This window comes from Zalophus californianus, chromosome 8 (genome assembly GCF_009762305.2).
Source record: "Zalophus californianus isolate mZalCal1 chromosome 8, mZalCal1.pri.v2, whole genome shotgun sequence".
In the NCBI taxonomy this organism is placed as follows: domain Eukaryota; kingdom Metazoa; phylum Chordata; class Mammalia; order Carnivora; family Otariidae; genus Zalophus; species Zalophus californianus.
The window spans coordinates 84,893,673-84,915,146 of NC_045602.1; the positions used below are offsets into that span (position 1 = coordinate 84,893,673).

Consider the following 21,474-nt stretch of genomic DNA (forward strand, 5'->3'; position numbering starts at 1 on the left):
CACTGAGTAGATTGACAAAGGCTAGCAAAAAAACAATTTTATGATTCTCCATAAGATTTGTACCCGATTTCCTCATAACATTGCTGGAATGTACATATTCCACCATAATATTGGCAATATTGCCCATGAATATATGGAAATGTTGGCTTGTTGTCTTCAATAAATATTTATTTTTCTGTATGATTTTTTTATTTGCACCCCTCCCTTTTTATTTACTTGAAGTTTACTGTTTTTGTTTTATCACTTTGTATTAATTATTTGCCAATCTGAGAGGTTTAAAAATGCTATTTTAATTTGCTTTTTCCTATTAGGAGTAAATTGAGCATTGTTTCATATGTTCAAAAGGTATTCATATTTCCTCTCCTTTGACTATTTCGTATCTTTTGTCTTTACCTCCGTTTTAAATATTCAGTTGTTCATTCAATTTGATAATTAGTCTCTTATGTGATGATCAACTGTTGTCAAAGGTCCAGGGCCAGTCAGGATAGGAGGCTCTGCTCCGTGAGATCACGCAGGGAGCCTGGGACCCAGGCTTCTTCCTTCCAGTCACGCTAGTCCCCATGCTGTTTTCTTCTCCTGTGGCCACCGCTGATCTGCCACCAGCAAGTCTGAATTCCGGCCTACGGGAAGGGAGAGAGAACCAAAAGCATGCAGTTTTCTGGGTAAAGAAAGTTGTATGATTTACCTACTTGCCAGGGAACTGGGGAGCAGAGCAGGTGTCAATGGAGGTGCTCTTCTAAAGCTCAGGGGGTCTATTAGTAAAGAGGAAGAAGGGAATGGATCTGGAGGGAAATTACCAATCCGTGCTATGGGAACTAAGTAGGTTTCCCCCCCAAACTGCAAAACACTTATCCAGACACCACTTATTAAATAAGACACACCTGTCCGCGTTGTTTAGGGCTGACCCTCTCTCGATATAACCTTTATTCAAATAAAAGCATTGTTTCCTTGGTTAGGAATCTTCATTAGGTATCTTCATTTCGCTGTTGTATTTTTTTTTATTATTTATCAATCATAGAGATATATTGTTTGTCAATTAAGTCACCTAAATGAAATTATTTAGGTTTTCAAGGAGAAAACATTTACTTCTTCTTGCAGATGCATTAACAAAAGTAAAGCATGTGTGAATTGTGCAAGACTGTTGAATCACAGATCTGTACCTCTGAAACAAATAATGCAATATATGTTAAGTAAAAAAAAAAAGAAGAAGAAGATAGCAGGAGGGGAAGAATGAAGGAGGGTAAATAGGAGGGGGAGACGAACCATGAAAGATGATGGACTCTGAAAAACAAACTGAGGGTTCTAGAGGGGAGGGGGTGGGGGGATGGGTTAGCCTGGTGATGGGTATTAAAGAGGGCACGTTCTGCGTGGAGCACTGGGGGTTATGCACAAACAATGAATCATGGAACACTATATCAAAAACTAATGATGTAATGTATAACAATAAAAAAATTTTTTTAAAAAGTAAATCATGATTTTTAGCTCAATGGATAATAATACAGGCTGGAAAGACATCTTAAGATACCAAACCCCTCTTGTCAAGAAAAGAATAACATTCATAAAATAAATGTAGGACTATGTTTAAAGTAGGTGGTTAGATTCTCTACTCAAGTCTTAATAAACAAAACAAAACACAACCTTAGTTTACTGGAATCTAAACAAAGACATGATATAAACAGGCTAAAGTACTTTTTATAATGTGAGAGAATAGTGGTCTCATTTCCTTCTGCAGTGAATATGATACAGAGTGAATGGTGAAAGACTGATAAGGTTTGAAATTTCTGGGGCAAAAGTGGTCAAGAAGGATGAAAAATTAATAGCAAATGAAAGTCGTGTTTCTCCTGAGGTCTAGGACTCATGTCTGTCTCTTGTAGAAGTGGTTTCCATAGCTCTGGAAAACTTCATCCTTGCCAACTCCAGGCATCTTTGCATGGGGGAGGGGCATGCTGTCCCTGGAAATTCAGAAAATCTTGATATATAGGCTCGGGTGACCAGTGGCCTGAGACTGAGCATTATCAGAGCTTTAAAAGTAGGAGTCCATTTCCCGAGATTAACTAAGTAAAATTTTGAAAAACGTAACTCTATGGACTTTCTCCACTTTAAGACAACTAGGATTTTCCCTCATTTCCAGTCTAGACAAATGGCTTTAGAGGTCCCCCAGTTGCTCCTTTGGAAAGAATTTGAGATGCCATCTAATTCATCTTGCTGCCGTAGGGCAGGATCATAATTAAACTCTCTCAGAGAAATGGCTGTCTATTCTTTTTTAAAGGCTCTTCAGTGAAGAATAGTCGGTGAGAATTTAATTGACCGGGGCGGGGGGGTGGTCTTCACACTTAGGGATGCATAAAGTTCCAGGCAGCCCAAATGAGAGACAGGCAGGAAAAAGAGAGCGATAGGAAAGTCCTGAGACATCTGAAGGGCCTCAGGAAGACATTGTGACGGTATATTTCTCTCAAGTGAAAGGGGCACCCGGCCCTGAGGGCAGCAGGTCCACGAGGGTGATGCCCACAGCAGACAGCAGACATTTTCATAATGCCAAAGCAGAAGGCCATTTTGAGGCTTGGTGCATCAGAGCTGCCAAATGGTTTCTGGTATAACTTGGCTGAGGTGAGCGGCTCTGTTTTCTCAGAGATCACAAAGGAGGCCAGAGTAAGGGAGGTGCCACCATAATCCCTTCGCTTTGCCTGCCACAAAATTGTCCCACTTTCTGCTCAAAGAAGTGGAGGAAGTGAGGAGCAATGTGACTGGTGGAGGCCCAACGAGATGGGGCGAGGGAGGGAACCGGGATTACAGTCCGAGGAAGAATATGTGTTTTCATTTACTTCAGATTTTATCTGCAATGTCAGAAAATTCCAACAGCTAAACACAGAAGAACCTTATTTATAAAATAAATAAAATAGTTTTCAAGACCCTGAAGAGGAATAGTTTCTGAAGCACTGAGGTGGCACAGCAAGTCATAAAGGAAACATATGACTAAATAAATATTTAGCACATTAAGGAAAATCTGTAGACTAGGACAAATTTGGTAGAAAAATGCTCAATATATTTATTAGCTAAAGAGGTCATATGCGTAAATAATAACATTAAACCTTGATAGCCAAATGCAAAAGAACACAAGCAGATCATTTGTGATCAGGGAAATAGAATTAATGATCAAAATATGATCCCCACCAGTGATTCTCACTTGTAATTGAAATTATGTAACTGAAAACAACAAAGTAGCCACACTTTTCACTTTTTAAATTGAATTAAAAATATATATATTACCCAATTCTGATCAGGATGTAGTGAAATTTGTACTTTCGCTGTTACTCTACTGTATTTCTTTTTTTTTTTTTAAGATTTTATTTATTTACTTGACAGAAAGCAAGCACAAGCAGGGGGAGCGGCAGGCAGAGGGAGAAGCAGGCTCCCCGCTGAGCAGGGAGCCTGACGCGGGGCTCCATCCCAGGACCCTGGGATCATGACCTGAGCTGAAGGTAGATGTTTAACTGACTGAGTCACCCAGGCATCTCCTGTATTGTATTTCTTAAAAGGAATTTAGAAATGCGTATAAAGGTTAAAAAAAAAGATTAATTTCCTTTGCTCCAATAACCCTACTTGTAAAATATTCCTAAATATGGAAAAATATACAGGAAGACAATTACTAAAGACTTCCTGCGAAAAAGTCAGAAAAAAGTCCAGCAGCTGGATTCTGGCATGCTTGCTAGGGGCACATTGTACGTCGCATGCAGTGACTATAAAAATTATAATGGGACATGGAGAAAATATTATTGAGTAAAACAAGCTGTGAAAAACTGTATGGGCAATAAAAAAAAAACCCAACTATGAAAGTAAAATGTGCATTTGAAAAAAAAAAAGCCTGGAAGGAAAGATACCAAAAAGATAATTATGTCTGGGTTGTGGCCATAGGATGATGTGAGATTTCTTTAGTTTAAAAAAAAAATGGGGGGGTAAGGTTTATAAGACATCTAATTTTTAAAAACAGACTTATGTAGTAGATTCCTTGAAATTCCTGGAAATTCCAGGAAAGGGAGTTGTTGGTGATTGAGGTAATCAGAGCATGTTGGAGCTGAGAAGGACCACGGGGATATCTCAAGGGAGCTTACAACCATGTCTTTGTTCCATTCTATCTTCAGTTCCAATCTGAGTCAAAAGATACCTGCACTCGTTTCCCATGGATGCTGCAATAATTACCACGAACTTAGGGGTTTGAAGTAACAGAAATGCACCGTCTTTTAGTTCTGGAGGCCAGTAAGGTGGACTGAGTTTTACGGGGCTGAAACCACACTGTCAGTGGCACTGAGTTCCCTCTTGGTGGCTCCAAGAGAGAATGTTTCCTTCCCTTTTGCATCATCTAGAGCTTCATTCTCTGCATTCCTTGGCTCTTGGTCCCTTCCTTCCTCTCCAAAGCCAGCATACAGCATCCTCTCTCTGACTCTGCTTCTGTCACCTGGCCTTCTCTTCTGTCTGCCCAAATCGCCCTCTGCCTCCCTATTGAAAGAGCGCATGTGATTGCATTTAAAGCCCACCTGGATAATCCAGGATAGTCTCCCCATCTCAAGACCCTTAATTTAATCACATCTGCAAAAGACCCTTTTTTCCATGTAAGGTAAAGGTAGTCTCGGGGTCCATTATTCAGCCTACTGTTTCTAGCCATTGTAGCTGTTGAAGAATTAAGAACTACTGTCCATGATGGATGTGTTGGCTTTTCTTGATGATGTTGATGGTTTCTTCGGTGTATAAGTGTGTCAAAACTCATCAAATTGTATAGTTTAAAGAGGTGTACTTTACAAAATGTCAAGCATAATACCTCAATAAAACTGTTAAAAATAAAGTACCACTGCAGCGTACATGATGAGCATTTTCTGAGCAAACATGAAAATGTCCTTTTGGAATTAGTTTTGGGTTATTTTAGAAAGTTGGGAAACTGATAAGTTGAGCTTCATGTAGAAGTCTACAGGAACTGCCGGTAAAACACCCACATCCAAGAACCCAAGGGAACCTTAATTCATCTACAACTCTTCTCCTTGGGGAGTACAATCCCCTCTCTGCTCCCTGGTGATGGAAACTTAACAGTAGTGACTTCAGTGTCCCCTCAAACACACAAACATATGCACATAACACTTTTCCTGAGGTCGTTCTGCATACGTAGTGTTAGGGCACAGGGGCAGGATGGGGGAAGAGACAGGGGACCTCCCTGGGTGATGACATCTATCCTGGCTGGTACTCCAGGGATGTCCATCTTCCTTGGTCGAGCCAGACTGCCATGGGTTGCCATGGAGTCTCGCCTCAAGCTTCTCAGGGTCACACTGGGTTTGGCCATTTGCTCGTGCTGTCCATGGTATCCTCTGCTGGTGGGCAAAGTGGGTGCTCTTGCACTCCTTTGGGCTCTAGGGACGATCTAGAAGTGATCTAGAGCTCCATTTGATTGGCCCCAAATGGAGGGTCTTGGCACCTCCTGAGGAAAGGGATCCCAGGAGCCCGGTGGTATTTCACAATATTAACTTGTGATAAACAGTAGAGTGCACGTGCTTTTCCATGCCTCTTTTACACTATGGAGCAGATAAATTTTACTTCAGTAGCTTATAGAGCAAACGTCCATATTGTAAACTATCCATTGATCTCCATCATAAAGTCACATTAAGATAGGTTTCCATGGAAAGAAAGATCTCCGGAAATATTGAGTGGAAGACGTTTGATGGAAAATAGTACAATAGATATAAACACATAATAACAGACTACCCTAAAAATTATTTAAAGTCAGAAATGTCAGTTAAAAAATTAATAATTCTTCATCTTGCCAATTCTGAACATTTGAAGTTTGGTGTATCACATTTACTTAAAAAGGAATATAGTTGCATTAAATGTAAATTTAAATATTATTAATATTTTGTAATTTGATGATAGAAAATAGAGACACTTAGGAATCATTTTTAGGCATAAAGGAAGCAACCCAGAGGCCAGTAGCCCATCCCAACTCTGTGTCTGTCTTCTGGATGTCCTGACTCCCTTTATCATGGATCTGCTCTTTAATTCTCTCTTTGGTTTTACCTCTAAGCTTTTTCCTTGAGCTTGTGTCAAGCCAGCCTTCATTCAAAGTGGAAGACAAATCCCCTGAGCTTATGGCACGGGAACAGGAGAGTTGGGTGTCTCCTCTGTACTGTCAAAGTTTGTAAGTAAAAAATAATGCATGTTTCAAGAGCTGCTTGGGGAAGAATTCTAGTAGCTCTGAGGATTCGTATTGAGGATCTGATCAAGGATGTGCTGCCAATTGTTGGCATTATAAACGGATAATTACCATATTTCAGAATTCATTATATTCTAGGTCAAGAATGATTTCTAAAGACTTAAAAAGAATGCTTAAGATGGAAAAGGAAGGGCCACTAACTTGCCCTCATCTTCAGTTTTAGGGTTAAGGTAATGAAAGTCTATACATTTGGGCTAAAAATAGGTATGCCTCTTTAGTTAATGTACAGAGCCTTAAAATAGCTCTTGGCATAACTCCTTCCTCCCTCTGCAATCTGTACTGAGGAGAGGTGGGGCAGCTGAAGTCTCAGGGAATCAAATTGCTATTGCCACAGCAATCCCTAGCATTCCTACAGAGCTCGGAATGTTCCAGTAGTTAGGTTCTGTCAAGGCTAGGCAAGACTCTACCCCTAAGAGAACTTTTAGCCAAACATGATCTGCACTTGGAATGAACCATATATATTTTGAGTTATAATACTAATTGATGAAAACTAGAGCTTTCCTTGCTCATTGTTCTAGATCATCTTCCTTGGGTGTTTCTCAAGAGGAGTGACACTCCACTTTGTCTTCAATTTGAGATCACCATCTCCTCTTGTCTACTCTGCATTTCAGAATATGAGTTAACTCTTCATACATGGTTTTCTCCATGTAAATATACATTTTTTCATGCATATATCCAGAGCTTTACTTAAGCCATCATGCAGTTTCTTTTTTATCAGCAGTGGTAGCTGACAGGGAATCAAGCTTCCAGTCAGGTGGCTCTCCGTGCGGCTCCCACTATGAGTAATGCAGGGATGTGGGCCGTGCAGAGACTTTGGCACCGTTGGCTCCTACTTTGAGTAGCAGCTGAAGCAAGCACAGTACTGAAATCTGGGCACACGCCAATTAGCAGTTTCCAGAAACTGCCGCAGCAGCTAGTCAGGGCAGCAAAGGCTCAGTTGCAGTATACCTGCTGTATGTCAACCCCAATTCGGGGAAGGAATTCTTTTAACCTTAAAAAGTCACTTTATATGCAGTGAGGCGTGGTAACAATCTGACAGGTAGAGATAAGGTATGAGTACAGAAGGAGAGAAGCATGCTGGGCCTGTGTGGTGTGTCCTGTGGTTCTCATGGAGAAGTCTGGCTGGCCCATTCCTGTTCTTGGATGGGCACACTGTGAAACTGTGTCCATGGTGATGGGAGTGAGTGTGCTGTCCACCCCTGCCACCAACATCCCCATGTTCTGAATTGGACGGTTACAAAATGCTGGCCACATAAGGGCGGGGAAGCTGTCATTTCCTTTCAATTTCAGAAACAGAGTGATGTCGGTCACATAGACCTACTCATTGTGTGATTTGGGCTCACTCAGGTCGTGGGAGAGACTTGAGGTTTCTGCAGAGCACCCCGTGGTCAGCTGGCTCAGAGAGGACCTCCAGTGATCCACACCTCCTGGGGTAATGCCCTTGTGCAATACCCTTCCCCTTGAGTATGGGCTGGACCCAGTCACTTGCCTCTAATAAACAGAATATGGAAAAAGCCACAGGATGTCACTTTTGATATTAGGTCATAAAAGGGCTGTGGCTTCTGTTTTGAGCCCCCCTCTTGGTCTTTCTCCTGCTCACACTGACAGGAGGCAGATGCCATGTTGTAAACTGACGTATGGAGAGGCCCATGTGGAAAAAAACTGCGGGAGGATCCAGCCAACAGCCAATGAGGAACTTAGACCCTCTGTCCAACATCCTGTGTGGAACTGAATCCTGCCAACAACCATACTCGTCAGTGTGGAAGCAAAGCCTCCATCCCCTAGTAGAGCCTTCAGATGAGACCACAGCCCTGAACCATAGCATGACTGTAACCTCATGAAAGACCTTGACAGAAGCATCCTGCTAAACTGCACCAGGAAGTCAGATCCATAGAAAATGTGAGATCACATGTGTATGTTGCTTCATATGCTAAATTATGCAGTAATTTGTCACCCAGTAAGAGAACAAATACATAGCCTGAGACACAACACCATAATCTGAAATAAAGAATATTTCAATTGTGTGATACAAGGTTTTCTCCAGAATCTTTCACTGTACAGACATTTTCATATGGCAGCATAAAAAACTAAAATATTGTCCCAGCCAATAAGTCTAAATATTTACTCCACTAAAAGATTTTTATCAGAGTTGACAAAATACCAAAATGACCTGCTTTCCATTTTTGTTGTTATATGTAAATTATTCCATCCATCTTTTTGCAAAAGTATAGATGAGCCGTGAATGAGACCAAAAGCAACCAGCTTGAGGGAAGACAAATGAGGACTTAAAAACCAAATAATCAGAAAAGTTGGCACATCTGATTCAGACAATGACTAGAGAAGGCAATTGGATTGCACCAGAGAAGGAAATGCTGGGACAGTGAGACAAGAATATGTGTGTGGGGGTGTGTATGTCTAATTTGGATAGCATTTCAGTGTTCTGTTTCAATAATTTTGAAAAATAGAAAAGTTGGTTTTAAATTCAGTTTAGAGGAATAAAGCCTTTAGGAATAAAAGAAACTGAAAACCAATTAGTCTAGTGATTTTCAAAATTCTTTACCCCTCAAATCTTCTCACAAAAATAAAATCTTAGGTAAAGCTCTAGTGTGCACAACAGAAAATATGGCATTTTGTTAACATAAATTTATTTTACACATTCAAATCCATAACATGTACTTATAAAGTAAATCATCGAGAACAATAACATGAATACAAAACTTAGGAATTGGGATTTAAGGATGTCAGGTGCAGTCTTTTGCCCCTCTCCCCTGCTTCTAGTTGTACAGAACAAAGCAGTTAAAATTGACAAACACAACTAGTTCCAAATGGTACACGTTTTAAAAAATGGCTTTCTTGCCATCTAGGACACATATCAATTAAGCTAATTCAGAAATATGATGAATAGTAAGGGAACAGAGAAATAGTAAGACAATTTTAATTATCACTGAGCGGGAAATACTTTTCAAACATAACCACGAACAATATAAAACTGTATTAATATTTTAAAAATCAGACACAGTAGCACAGCTCTTTGTCAGATGGTAATTTGAGGTTTCTAAATAGTCTAATTTACTTTGTTTTGCATGTTGAGTACAAACATTAGCTTTCAGTTTCACTGCTGACATTTTAACTGTAATTTTAGGCATGGTAACATAGGGGCCTCGCGTTGCCAAATTTAGTTCTTTAAAAATATCCCCAAGACATGCAAACAGCACAGTCATGCTATATTGGAGAGTTTTAGTTAAAGATGCTTCTATTACACAATGGTAATTCTCTGTCTCACTTCAAGTATTTACATGCACTGATGCCTCTCTTCAATATAACCAGTGAACTTCAATATGAAAAGTAAATTCTGGAATTCACCCCATTTATCACTGTAAATAACTGAAGAGTTTGCAATGGGAAGACAATTCTTTAATAAAGTTGTCAAAGTTGCCTTTTTGTTAACAGCCAGGGCTTGTTATGCAAATACATTGCTTGCATACGTATTGGCAATAATTTTTATGCAAATGGTTTTTCTATCACTCGATATAGAGACATTGCTATATTTTTTATGAGGTTATTTGTGGTGTGTTGTTTGAGTTCTAAGCAGTTACAATTTTCTTCTCCAAATATGTCTGTGGTGAGAGTTTTATAAAGTGATAAATATCCCTTTTATCTGCCTGAAAAAAAACATATAAAAAAAATCAAACTAGAGAAATCACCAATCCATACACTGGCCTATTAGAAATGTAAAGATTTTACTGATCTCTGACTTTAAGCCAATTATTTCAGAATCTTGGGTCTGTACTCTCGGATTCTACTTTAGATTCTGTTGTTGGACAATGGTAATCATTGTATTGTACAAACATTCTATCAGCCCACATTTCATTGGTAACACCAACAATACAAGATTCAGTAGCATTTTCCACATGTTAAGTATGGTGAGGAGTCTGAAGTTTTACCCAACTTGTTAGCTAAAAAGTTATGCTATAGCTTCATGAATGCTGGTGGAAGACATGAAATTCCTGGATCAGAGACAAAGGGATTTCATACTCCCAGATAACAAATGACATGAATTTCATCTCTGCTTTGGTTCCCCTTGCCTCTCAAGTAATTTGGGGTTAACTCCAACTGGTCCAGAGAAGCTATGTAGGCAGTGGGTGTTCATCAGTGCCCAGAAACCCAAAGCGCAGGGAACTCGAATTCTTATAATGGGCTACAAGCTAACTAATCTGCTCAACCATGGTACTGGAGGGGAGCATTATCTTTATTATACTGGATGGTAAACAAACCTGCCACTGGATGTTGGGAGACACTGCCTTTATTTCCAAAGGCTCTCTGCTATACAAAGAAGAAAAGGCAGTCTGAAATAAAGGTTGTCAAGGCCTCTGTTTGTGACATGAGCAGAAACACGAGAGACCCATGGAGAATTGTCTCCCAATACCCAACAGTGTATTCTTCTCCCTTTCCTGAAATTTTGCAATTTAACTTAAATGATTCTATGAGTGCCTTTTCATCTTCAGATTTCGCTTTTGTCTGGAGAATGTTTAAAGTTATTTCAGAGGAACCCTACACTTTGAAAATCACTGCTCCAGTCCAACCCTTATTCTACAATCAGGGAACTGAGGCACAACGACATTAAGTGACTTGTCCAGGTCATAGATACTTAAGCGTCAACTCCAGGTAATGAAATTACAAATCCAAGCAGGACTTGATGACAGCCAAATTATCTTTTTCTTTAATCTAGAAATAGGTGGTTTAAAATGTATTAGGGCAGAGAATGTCCCAGGGCATCCTAATTTGGGTTTCCTGGTAAGATAGGGACAAGGATTGCAGTGTAAGAAGATTGTTGGGAAGAGAGCACACAAAACAGCATTAGGGAGCAGGGGAGTGTGACAAGACAAGGGAAAAAGACAATATGAGATTTGTTAGGAACCAGGTGACCACTGTGGATGTCTGGGGCTTTATCACCCAGAGAACTCTGGGAGCCAGTGTAGGATACACACCTCAGTTATCCCTCCAGAGGGGTGAGGGAGCTGGGTATTTGTCAATGAATTCCCATCAGTCATTGGCTGATGGAACTCTGGATGGTGTTAACGTCCTCGCACTTCTTCCCTGCCCTGCGCTGGGGTAGAACAGACACGGCTGGCCAGAGAGAGCCTGAAGGCAAAGCACTGCAAATGTTGGCAGTTGGAAGCCAGGCCTGTGGGCAGGGCCATGCTGTATTCCAAACGGATGTGACTGGATACCAGCTGCATCTGCTACACTGTGTGCCGCCAACCTTTAAGAATCAGTGTAGATTTGAGTGATTCTTCTCCTGGTCTAAATGCTCCATCTCTGCATTTGAGTAAAGTTCTTCAGACCTGATAGAAATACTTGTGGATGGGGTTAAGAAGGCTTTTCCAAGAACTGGTGATTAAAAGAAGGGATTAAAGAATGTAGAAAGTATTGATCAGGGTGAGGAGGAAAGCCTACCTGAAGAGAAGCAAAAGTATTGGCAGAAGAAGAGAGCAAGACAAACAAAAGGAAATAGAAGAGCAGGTTAGCTAGAACAGAAGACCCAGGCATGGGCAATTCTGGTTAAGGGAACTCTCCAACAGACAAAGGGCTGTAAACGGGCAGTGGAATACAGACGTTCTTCTTAGACCCCATCCATGGAGGGGCAGCTGAGTTAGAAATGTCTCTGTTACAGATTAGGACAATGACTCCAAAATTGTGAGTAAGAGGGTCCCGTTTTACATAATCTTTTGAGCATCTTCATGTATAAGTGGTAGCAGTTTAAATATCCTTTGATTAGACAACCACATGACTGAAAGTTACAATGAATTCGGGAGCTCTGCACAATGAACTTGTGTTTTAGTCATCACCACAGCATCTGCATGTATTTGAAAAATCCTAGTTTATGCATGTGCGAGAGGTGCAAGATATGAGGTTTGCTCAGCCCACAGGTTGGGAAAGTATCCTGGCTCAGGGGCGTACCACGGTGACCCTCCAGGTGAAGATGAGTCATAATGGAAGGACCCTGAAAAGTCTACCATGAAACTGTTTTAGATATGTGCTCAACAAATACATCGCATGAGGCCTTCCTGAGATGAGACACCCCCGCCCCGAGAAATCTGTCTCTTGAATTTCCTCCCATCAGTCAAGATTAGTTGTGCACCCAACCTGCCTTCATGCAGAACAATAGTAAATAGCATAGTTAAAGGGATTGATGTAGAAAAAGCAAAATGCCATGAATCCAGAGGTACATTCTTTTAAGGAGAATCCTCACACACACACGGCTTTTATTCTTGCATTGTGCAATCCAAGTCTACATGGAATCTGGCTTGGGATGCTCAGTGGCATTCTCTGACTGCAGGAATGCCTGTTTTGTCAAGCCAGATGGGTGTGTGTGTGTGTGTGTGTGTGTGTGTGTGTGTTATTCTTTATAACAACTTTTTTCAGGGTCTAAGGCAAATCGGCATATGACTTTCTTTTTTTTTTTAAGATTTTATTTATTTATTTATTTATTTGAGAGAGGGGGAAACAGCATGAGCGGGGATAGGGTCAGAGGGAGAAGCAGGCTCCCCGCTGAGCCAGGAGCCCGATGTGGGACTCGGTCCCAGGACTCCGGGATCATGACCTGAGCCAAAGGCAGTCACTTAACCAACTGAGCCACCCAGGCACCCCGGCATATGGCTTTCTTATTTTGGGTTCATACCCTGAATAAGGATTTGAGTGAAAGTAATTTATTTGGTAGATGTTTCTGACTAAATATCCCCCCTAAATTCATATGATAAAGTCCTAACCCCCAATGTGACTGTATTTGGAGAGAGGGCCTTTAAAGTAGTAATTAATGTTAGATGAGGTCATAAGGGTGGGGCCCTAATCCAATACAACTGGTCTCCTTGTAAGAAGAGGAAGAGAGAGCAGAGAAAAGGCCACGTGAGGACATGCAGAGAAGGTGGCCATCTGCAAGCCAAGGAAAGGAGCCTCAAGAGAGACCCTCCCTGTGGGTATCATGATATCAGACTTCTAGTCCCCAAAGCTGTGAGAAAATAAGTTTCTGTTGTTCAAGTCACCTATTGTTATGGCAGTTCTAGCAGACTAAATGAGTAGGTGTTTCTGGAAGCACAGGGGGGGAATAGGGATGTGAGATGGGAAAGAGAGGAAAGTAACCAGTGGGCCACTGCTATGAGCAACGGGGGCTCAATCCTGCTGGGGCCCTCCATGTAGAACCACAAAGAGTTAAAGAAGCTGGGATATCCATTTACAGATGCACCTCCCTTTTGGTTGGATTTCTTGGGGGGATTAACTCTCTAGAACTCTGCCTTGCCCTCACTTGACATAGGAAGACAACAGCATGTAGGGAAGAAGGCTATCTGTCCAATGAAGCTGCAACTGGGCTTTGGAGAGGACATGTGGCATCTACTACAATCATTTGGATTAAACAGTAGTATCTACTTTTAGGTTGCTTTGGTGTTTAAAAATTAGTACAGGTTTTAGACCAATTTCTTCAATAACAACACATTTTTTTTTTCTCCCACTTACATTAACTGGTTAGGAAAGGTGGTTTAATGGACTTCAACTTGCTTTCTACCTGATCTTGAGAATCAACCTATGAATAATAGAAATTTAGAGATTTCAGGGTTTAAGGCAAATCACACTGGAAATATGTGTGTATTGGTGAAATCAGGTTTAAGTGGTATTCAAGGGTAGCTCGGAAAAAACTTAAGTCAGCCTCGGCCTTAGGTGAGGCTTGATATATAGAGAGACAGGTTTTGAGGTGGATTTGAAGATGGGGAAGGGACCACAAGCTAAGGAATGTGGGCAGCCTCTAGAAATTGGACAATTAAGGAAATGAATTGTCTCCTATAACCTACCTACAAAAGGTAACACAGCTCTGCCAATACCTTGAATTTAGCCTAATGAGACCTACATTGGATTTCTGACTTACGAAACTGTAGGGTAATAAATCTGCGCTGTTTAAGCCCCTGACATTGTGGTAATTTGCTACAGCAGCATTAGAAAACTAATTCCTCAGCCAGTTTGGCTTGGAGGGCCACGTTGGTGAACTTGTACTTCCCTCCAGCCTGAGCCCATATGGGTGAAGGTATCACACCCCCTCCCACACTCTCCCCCCACAAGGCCCTGGTCCGCTGCAGACATCAGAAGTGTTTAATAAAATCAGAGTGAGGTGGAGGAGAATCAGGAACTCTGTTAAGAATTCAATGTGAACTCAAATAAATAATATCAGAGATGAAAAAGTAGAAGTAACAACAGAAATACAAAGACTCATAAGAGACTACTATGAATAATTAAATACCAACCAATAGGACAACTGAGAGAAATGAATAAATTCCTAGAAACATACAATCTTCTGAATCTCTGTCATGATGAAATAGACGATCTGAACAGACTAATTACTAGTAAGCATTAAATCAGTAATCAAAATCTTCCAACAAACAAAAGTCCAGAACCAGATGGATTCACTGGTGAATTCTACCAAACATTCAAAGAAGAATTTATACCAATCCTTCTCAAACTCCTCCAAAAAATAGAAGAGGAGGGAACGCTTCCAAACTCATTTTATGGGGTCTATGTTACCTTGATACCAAAACAAGACAACGATGTCACAGAAAGAGAAAATTATAAGCCAATATCCCTGATGAACATAGATTTAAAAAAAATTTTCAACAAAATATTAGCAAACTTAATTCAACAATATATTAAAAGGGACTTTTTATATATATTCAATGGGACTTATTCCAGGAATAAAAGGATGGTTCAACATATGTAACTTAATCAGTGTGATACATTACATTTACAAAATAAAGGGTAACCATCATATGATCATCACAATGGATGCAGAAAAAAACATTTGACAAAATTCAACATCCATTTATGATAAAAACCCTCAACAAAGTATGTATAGAGGGAACATACCTCAATATAATAAAGGCCATACATGACAAGCCCACAGTTAACATCATACTTAAAGGTGAAAAGCTAAAGCTTTTCCTCTAAGATCAAGAACAACACATGGATGTCCACTCTTACCACTTTTATTCAGCATAGTATTAGAAGTCCTAGCCAGGCAATTAGGCAAGAAAAAGAAATAAAAGTCACTCAATTTTGAAGGGAGATAGTAAAACTGTAACTATTTGCAGATGACATTTTACGTAGAAAACCTTAGACGCCACCAAAAAAACCCTAATAAATGAATTCAGTAGAGTTGCAGGATACAAAATCGATATGCAGAAATCTGTTGCATTTCCATACACTGATAACAAACTATCGGAAAGAGAAATTAAGAAAACAATCCTACTACAATTGGATCAAAATGAATAAAATACCAAGGAATAAATTTAGCCAAGGAGGTAAAACTTCTGTATACTGAACACTATAAGACATTGATGAAAGAAGTTGAGGAAGACAACAAATAAATGGAAAAACATCACGTGCTTATGGATTGGAGGAACTAATATTGTTCAGATGTCCATACAACCCAAAGCAATCTAAAGATTCAATGCAACTCCTATTGAAATTCCAGTAACATTTTTTATGGAAAAAAAATACAACCCTAAAATCTGTATGGAACCACAAAAAGACCCTGAATACTCAAAGCAAGCCTGAGAAATAAGAACAAAGCTGGAGGCATCATGCTCCCTGATTAGGAAATATATTACAAAGCTATTTTAATCACAACAGTACTGGCACAAAAAACAGACATACAGATCAATAGAACAGAATAGAGAGCCTAGCATTAAAGCCACTCACATATGGTGAATTAACTTATGACAAAGAAGCTAAGAATATGCAATGGGGAAAGGACAGTCTCTTCAATAAATGATGTTGGGAAAACTGGATAGCCACATGCAAGTAAAACTGGACCACTATCTTACATTATACACAAAAATTAACTCAAATTAGATCAAAGACTTGAATGTAAGACCTGAAACCATAAAATTCCTATAAGAAAACACAGGCAGTAACCTCCTTGACATCTGCCTTGGCAATAAGTTTGGGATTTGACACCAAGAGCAAAGACAACAACAGAAAAAATAAACAAATGGGTCCACATCAAACTCAAAAGCTTCTGCACAGCCAGAGAAACCATTGACAAAATGGAAAGGCAACTACCAAATGGGAGAAAATATTTGCCAATTATATATCTGATGAGAAGTTAATATCCAAAATATATAAAGAACACATACAACTCAAACAATAGCAAAAAAACCCCAACAATCTGATTAAGAAATGGGCAGAAGATCTGAATACACATTTTTGCGAAGAAGACATACAGATGGCCAACAGGTACTTGAAAAGATGTTCAAGATCACTCATCATCAGGGAAATGCAAATCAAAACCACAATGAGATCTCACCTCAACCTGTTGGAATGACTGTTTTTAAAAAGACAAGAAATAGCAATTGTTGGTGAGGACGTGGAGAAAGGGAACCCTTGTGCAGTATTGATAGAAATGTAAATTCATGCAGCCACTGTGCAAAATAGTGTGGAGGGTCCTCAAAAAATTAAAAATAGAAATAAGATATGATTCAGCAATTCCAGTTCTGGGTATTTATCCAACAAAACCAAAAACAGTAACAAAAAACATGTGTATCCTCATGTTCATTATGGCATTATTTACAAAAGCCAAGATCTGGAAATAACCTAAGTGTTCATCAATGGAAGAATGGATAAAGAAATGGTGATGTGTGTATGTGTGTGTGTGTGTGTGTGTGTGTGTGTGTGTGTGTGTGTGTGTGTATCATGGAATATTATTCAGCCATATAAAAAAATAAAATCTTGCCATTTACAACAACGTGGATGGAACTTGAGGGCATTATGCTAAGTGAAATTAAGTCAGACAGAGAAAACAAATATTGTATGATATCACTTATATGTGGACACTTAAAAACAAAACAAAATAAACTCAAAGACACAGAGAACACGTTGGTAGTCGCCAGAGGCTGGGGGAAGGTGGCGTGAAATGGTTGAAGGGAATCAAAAAGTACGAACTTGAGTTATAAAATAAATAAGTCATGGGGGAAAAAGTAATTCACCATGAAAGTGATTAATGAGAAAATAAAGTAAGTGTAATTTATTAATCTTGCTGGTATTTCGCAGGCATCTTGTGAGCCAATATTTGTACAAGAGGTCACAAAAAATATTTCACCACCACCTGTTACCTTTGTGACCTTAGACAAGCTTTTGGAGCTTTTTCAGCCTTATCTGTAAGATGGGGATCATCATGCCTCCCTCAATGGGTTGTGAGATTCAGACAATGTGCTTGGCAAGTGGTGAGAACACAATAAATGAATAATCATAGCATTAAAAATTTCTTAAAGTACATACAGGTAAACATCTGCATTACAGAAACAATATTTCTAAATGGTTTTATCCTATAGCATTCCTTCAAAAAACCATTATTAACAGCCAACTTTGTATGAGATATTCTGTGGAATTCAAAGAAATCTCTCTTGCTCTTAATCCATTTGTCCTGTTTAAAGATCATAAGGACACAAATGATTACAAATCAAGGGATTTGTGGCTAAGTGCCCCAGAAGTAGTGTGGGGGTAGGGAGGAGGACTCCAAGCAGAGTTTACTGAATACTGAATGGAGGAGAATGCTTTGGGAACGAGGGCATCCCTGACTACCAGGTGCCAAACTACACAGTATCATTTCTCAAACAGCCACTGCCATAAAATTTTCCATCAAATGCATGGACCATAGAGCTGTTCTGAGTGGTGCAGCATAAACACTAAAGTGGAAGCAGAATCACATCGCAGCATTTCCAGAACATACTTTCTCATTACCTTATTTGTGTTTCGATAAAGAATGTGGTGAATAAAAGCACCATTCTCTTCACCAATACTCAAGTTGAGAATTGCTTTATACTTTAGAAGTCTTCCCTTTTAAAATATACAGGTAAAACACTGAATAACTAGACGATAGGTAACTGGAACCCTCATTGACTGGAAATCTCCCTCTTCTGGGGAAAAAAGAAGTAACAAATGCAGGAAAACACATGAATTTCATTAATTTTTTAAAAAGTTATATTGGCACATGGCTCTGCCTTGGTGCAGATTCCGCCCAAGCCTCCATACATTCAGCACTGTAAAATGAGGCACTATGTGCACCCCAACATCAAAGACTCATTTCATGTACTATACTGCAATTTTTAAGGTAAGATATCAGCTTGCAATATATATATATATTTTTAATTTCAACTTATGTTCCAGCTAAAGGGGCTTTCTGGTTAATCCTTACCCAAACTGAAAATTTAATTTATCAGAACACCTCCTTCCTGAGGCATCCTGATTAATTGAGGGTTTATTGTATCTAACAGAAATGTTTCATATGGGATGTTCCCCTAAAGGCAGATTTCAAAATGGAAATTTGAGTAAAATCCTCTTAGCTTTTCTAAAGTTATGGAGCTCTCTTAAAAGTTTTCCTACCTAAAATGAATTCTTCCCTGCTGCTAATAATCACAAACAATTTAAAGTTTGATCATTTTTATATTTTGGAGCAAGCCGACTTCAAGTTTGAAAGTTCTACTGTATAGATCTATTACCACAGTAAGTATTCCTGGACAAAATGCATAGGACAGACTGGAGAGTGTGGGAGCACACTTACTTCTCTTTAATTTTCTTTTTACCCTAAATCGTACCCAGCTTTATACTATCATCTCACCTGTCTTTCTTTTATTTAAACAATTAGACAATGCATCACCACTTCATGAAATCCAGATCATAATTCAGAGCTAGAAGCAGGAGAATTGCATTGGCAAAACATAGGAAAAGTCTTTTTTTTTTTTTTTTTGTTGGTCTGTATGAACCTTACTCTTTGTATTTGTGATTTTTTTTAAAAAAAAACTTAATCCTGCCATTTGCTGAGAGATGAATTTCATGGGTTTCTAGCTGTCCCCTCTCAAATCTGAAGAAGTAAGAGAAGGTACTTAGGAGTTTGGGTAAGAAATTACCATGCCATCTCCGGACTCCTGTTTCTGGCCCATCCCCCTCCGCTAATGTAGGTAAAATGAAATAGTGAAATCTGCAAGTCCACAGTAATTTGTTTTGAAATTCTTACTGTGGGTTCATAAAGGCCTCTTTTTAGGTCTCCTCACGAATACTCACAGTCCTCTGTTGCCTTTGGCAAACTCACGGAGGTGAAGAATTTCCATCCATCATTACAGATGTGTTAAGAGTCTGCCCATACTGGGTACAGGAGACAAGATGCTGGAGCTGCTGAGGAAAATCAGACTTGGTCCCTGCCCTCAGGGTGTTTCCATCCATGCTAAGATGGATGCCACAATTAAGGAGCAGTACGGGTCATTACCCCAGTGGAATATTCCAGATCCAGGGCACTAATAGCTACTCTCCTAGCCAAACGTCACTCGAGGGCAGGAACTGTGACTTACTCATTTCTGTACCTCCTGTAGAACAATCTCTCTATAGTAAGTTGGCAATAATGTGCATGAAATTTAAGTAAAGGGACAGAAACAGAACTGTTTATCCCTCACAAACCAGTTTACCCTGCTTTCCTATTGGTGATATTGGCACCATCATCTTCGCACGCATCCACATCTGAACCCTCAGGTTGTATTTGATGCCCCTTCTCCTTTGCCTCCCCACATCCGATCACTTGTCAATTCCTTGTGAGCCTTTCCCCTTAATTTCTCCTACACCACTGCGCATCCATAGACTCCACCTGAGTTTGGATTATTACTTCTCTGAGTAATGCAAATGTATTACCGCTCTTCCTACCTCCAGGTGTTCCTTGGTATGCACACCTAATGAATTATCCTGCCACCAAGCCTGGGTGATGCCCACACTTAACTACCGTATCTCCTTGGTCTTATCTCCTCTGGATCCTTGGCTGGCATCCTCTGCTCCATTGAGGCAACTGGGGGCAACAGGATTCCCTGTTCCGTGGAATCCTCCCACATTCCCCCTGTGCTCGGGGTTCTAAGTTCCCTCCACTGGGAATTTCCTCCCTGTCTCTAACTTTCAAAATCCTATAGTTTGTATCATTCAGGGGTTTGGGTAACAGGAAGGGTAAGGGCCACCTTAAGCAGAACAGGGATTTATGGGAAGGATATCAAGTAATTTGCAGTGGGGCTGCAGGAGCTGGGAGAAGGGGCCAGAACCAAGCAGGTTAACATCTCTGTAAGGAAGCAAACTGAATCTCCTCTTCCTCTTCTCTACCACACTTTCCAGTTTCAAAGTCCTGAGTGAGAAGTTTCTACCGGTCAACCCCCGACCATTCATTCTTACAAGGCTTTTGCGGGGAAGGAGAGGGAAAAGCCCACTCTGCTTCCCCCAAGGTCAGCTGGGGGCCGCCCTACAACCAGGAAGGGGGCTGGCTGGAGGGCCACCAAAGTCTCTCAAGGTCCACTCCCAATGCCACCACCTTTCATAAAATCTAAAGACTCCTTTGACTCCCCGAACATATTTCACCTGGTGCTTTTCATATTTAGTTTTATATTAGAGTTATTTGTGTCCTGGTGCTATCCTTCCAATGAGATTAAAATCTCACCTTATACTTATTTCTCCCAAGTTCTCTCTCATAATGCCTTACAAATAGAAATAGACCAGGTATGTTTAATTAAATTGGATGTTGAAATAAAAGGTCATAGAAAAGCTGGTATGAGTGTTTACCGTGTGCCAAACACACAGTTGAGACATGTTTACATTATCTCACTTATTCTCACAGCTTTTTGTAAGAGCAGTGTTACTTCTATTTGAGATCCAGAGAGGTTAAATGATCTCAAGTCATGGGCTTGTAGGCAGGCTGCAGGCCTCTGAAGCCTGACCCAACACCCCCAACCTTACCTTGGGTTTCCCATGAGTCCAATGAGGGGGCTCTGAATGGAACTCTGAAGGAAGAGGAGGGGGATGAGGAGTTCCTTCCTGTGTCTGCACTACTGAGGTGTGACCATGTGGGGCACAGGGTGGGGAGCAGAGTGACTGGAGTAAATAGCTTATATTGGGACAGAGTCAACAATGAGATTGCTGTGGTAGGACTAAGTTTGAGAGGACTTCGAAAGATAAGTCTTAGGATATAACGTTGAATTGATTTGGGGGAAAGGCTTATACCTTTTCTTTTTCTTTTTATTATCGAGAGAGTGAGGAAGGGAGAGAGAGAGAATCTTAACATGGCGGGGCTGGATCTCCCAACGCTGAGTCGAAATCAAGAGTCGGACGCTTAACCAACTGAGCCACCCAGGTGCCCCAGGTTTATACCTTTTCACTTTCAG

The 21,474-nt window shown here is 40.2% G+C and overlaps 1 long non-coding RNA gene across 1 annotated transcript; it reads right to left on the bottom strand.

The window, feature by feature from the left end:
* Window positions 1-288: 288 nt before the first annotated feature.
* On the bottom strand, window positions 289-20,099 carry LOC113936898. Its single transcript, XR_003524408.1, has 3 exons — window positions 19,982-20,099; window positions 19,352-19,459; window positions 289-620 (listed from the first exon to the last, which is right to left on the bottom strand). It is a non-coding gene; the product is annotated as an uncharacterized LOC113936898 (long non-coding RNA).
* Window positions 20,100-21,474: the final 1,375 nt, after the last annotated feature.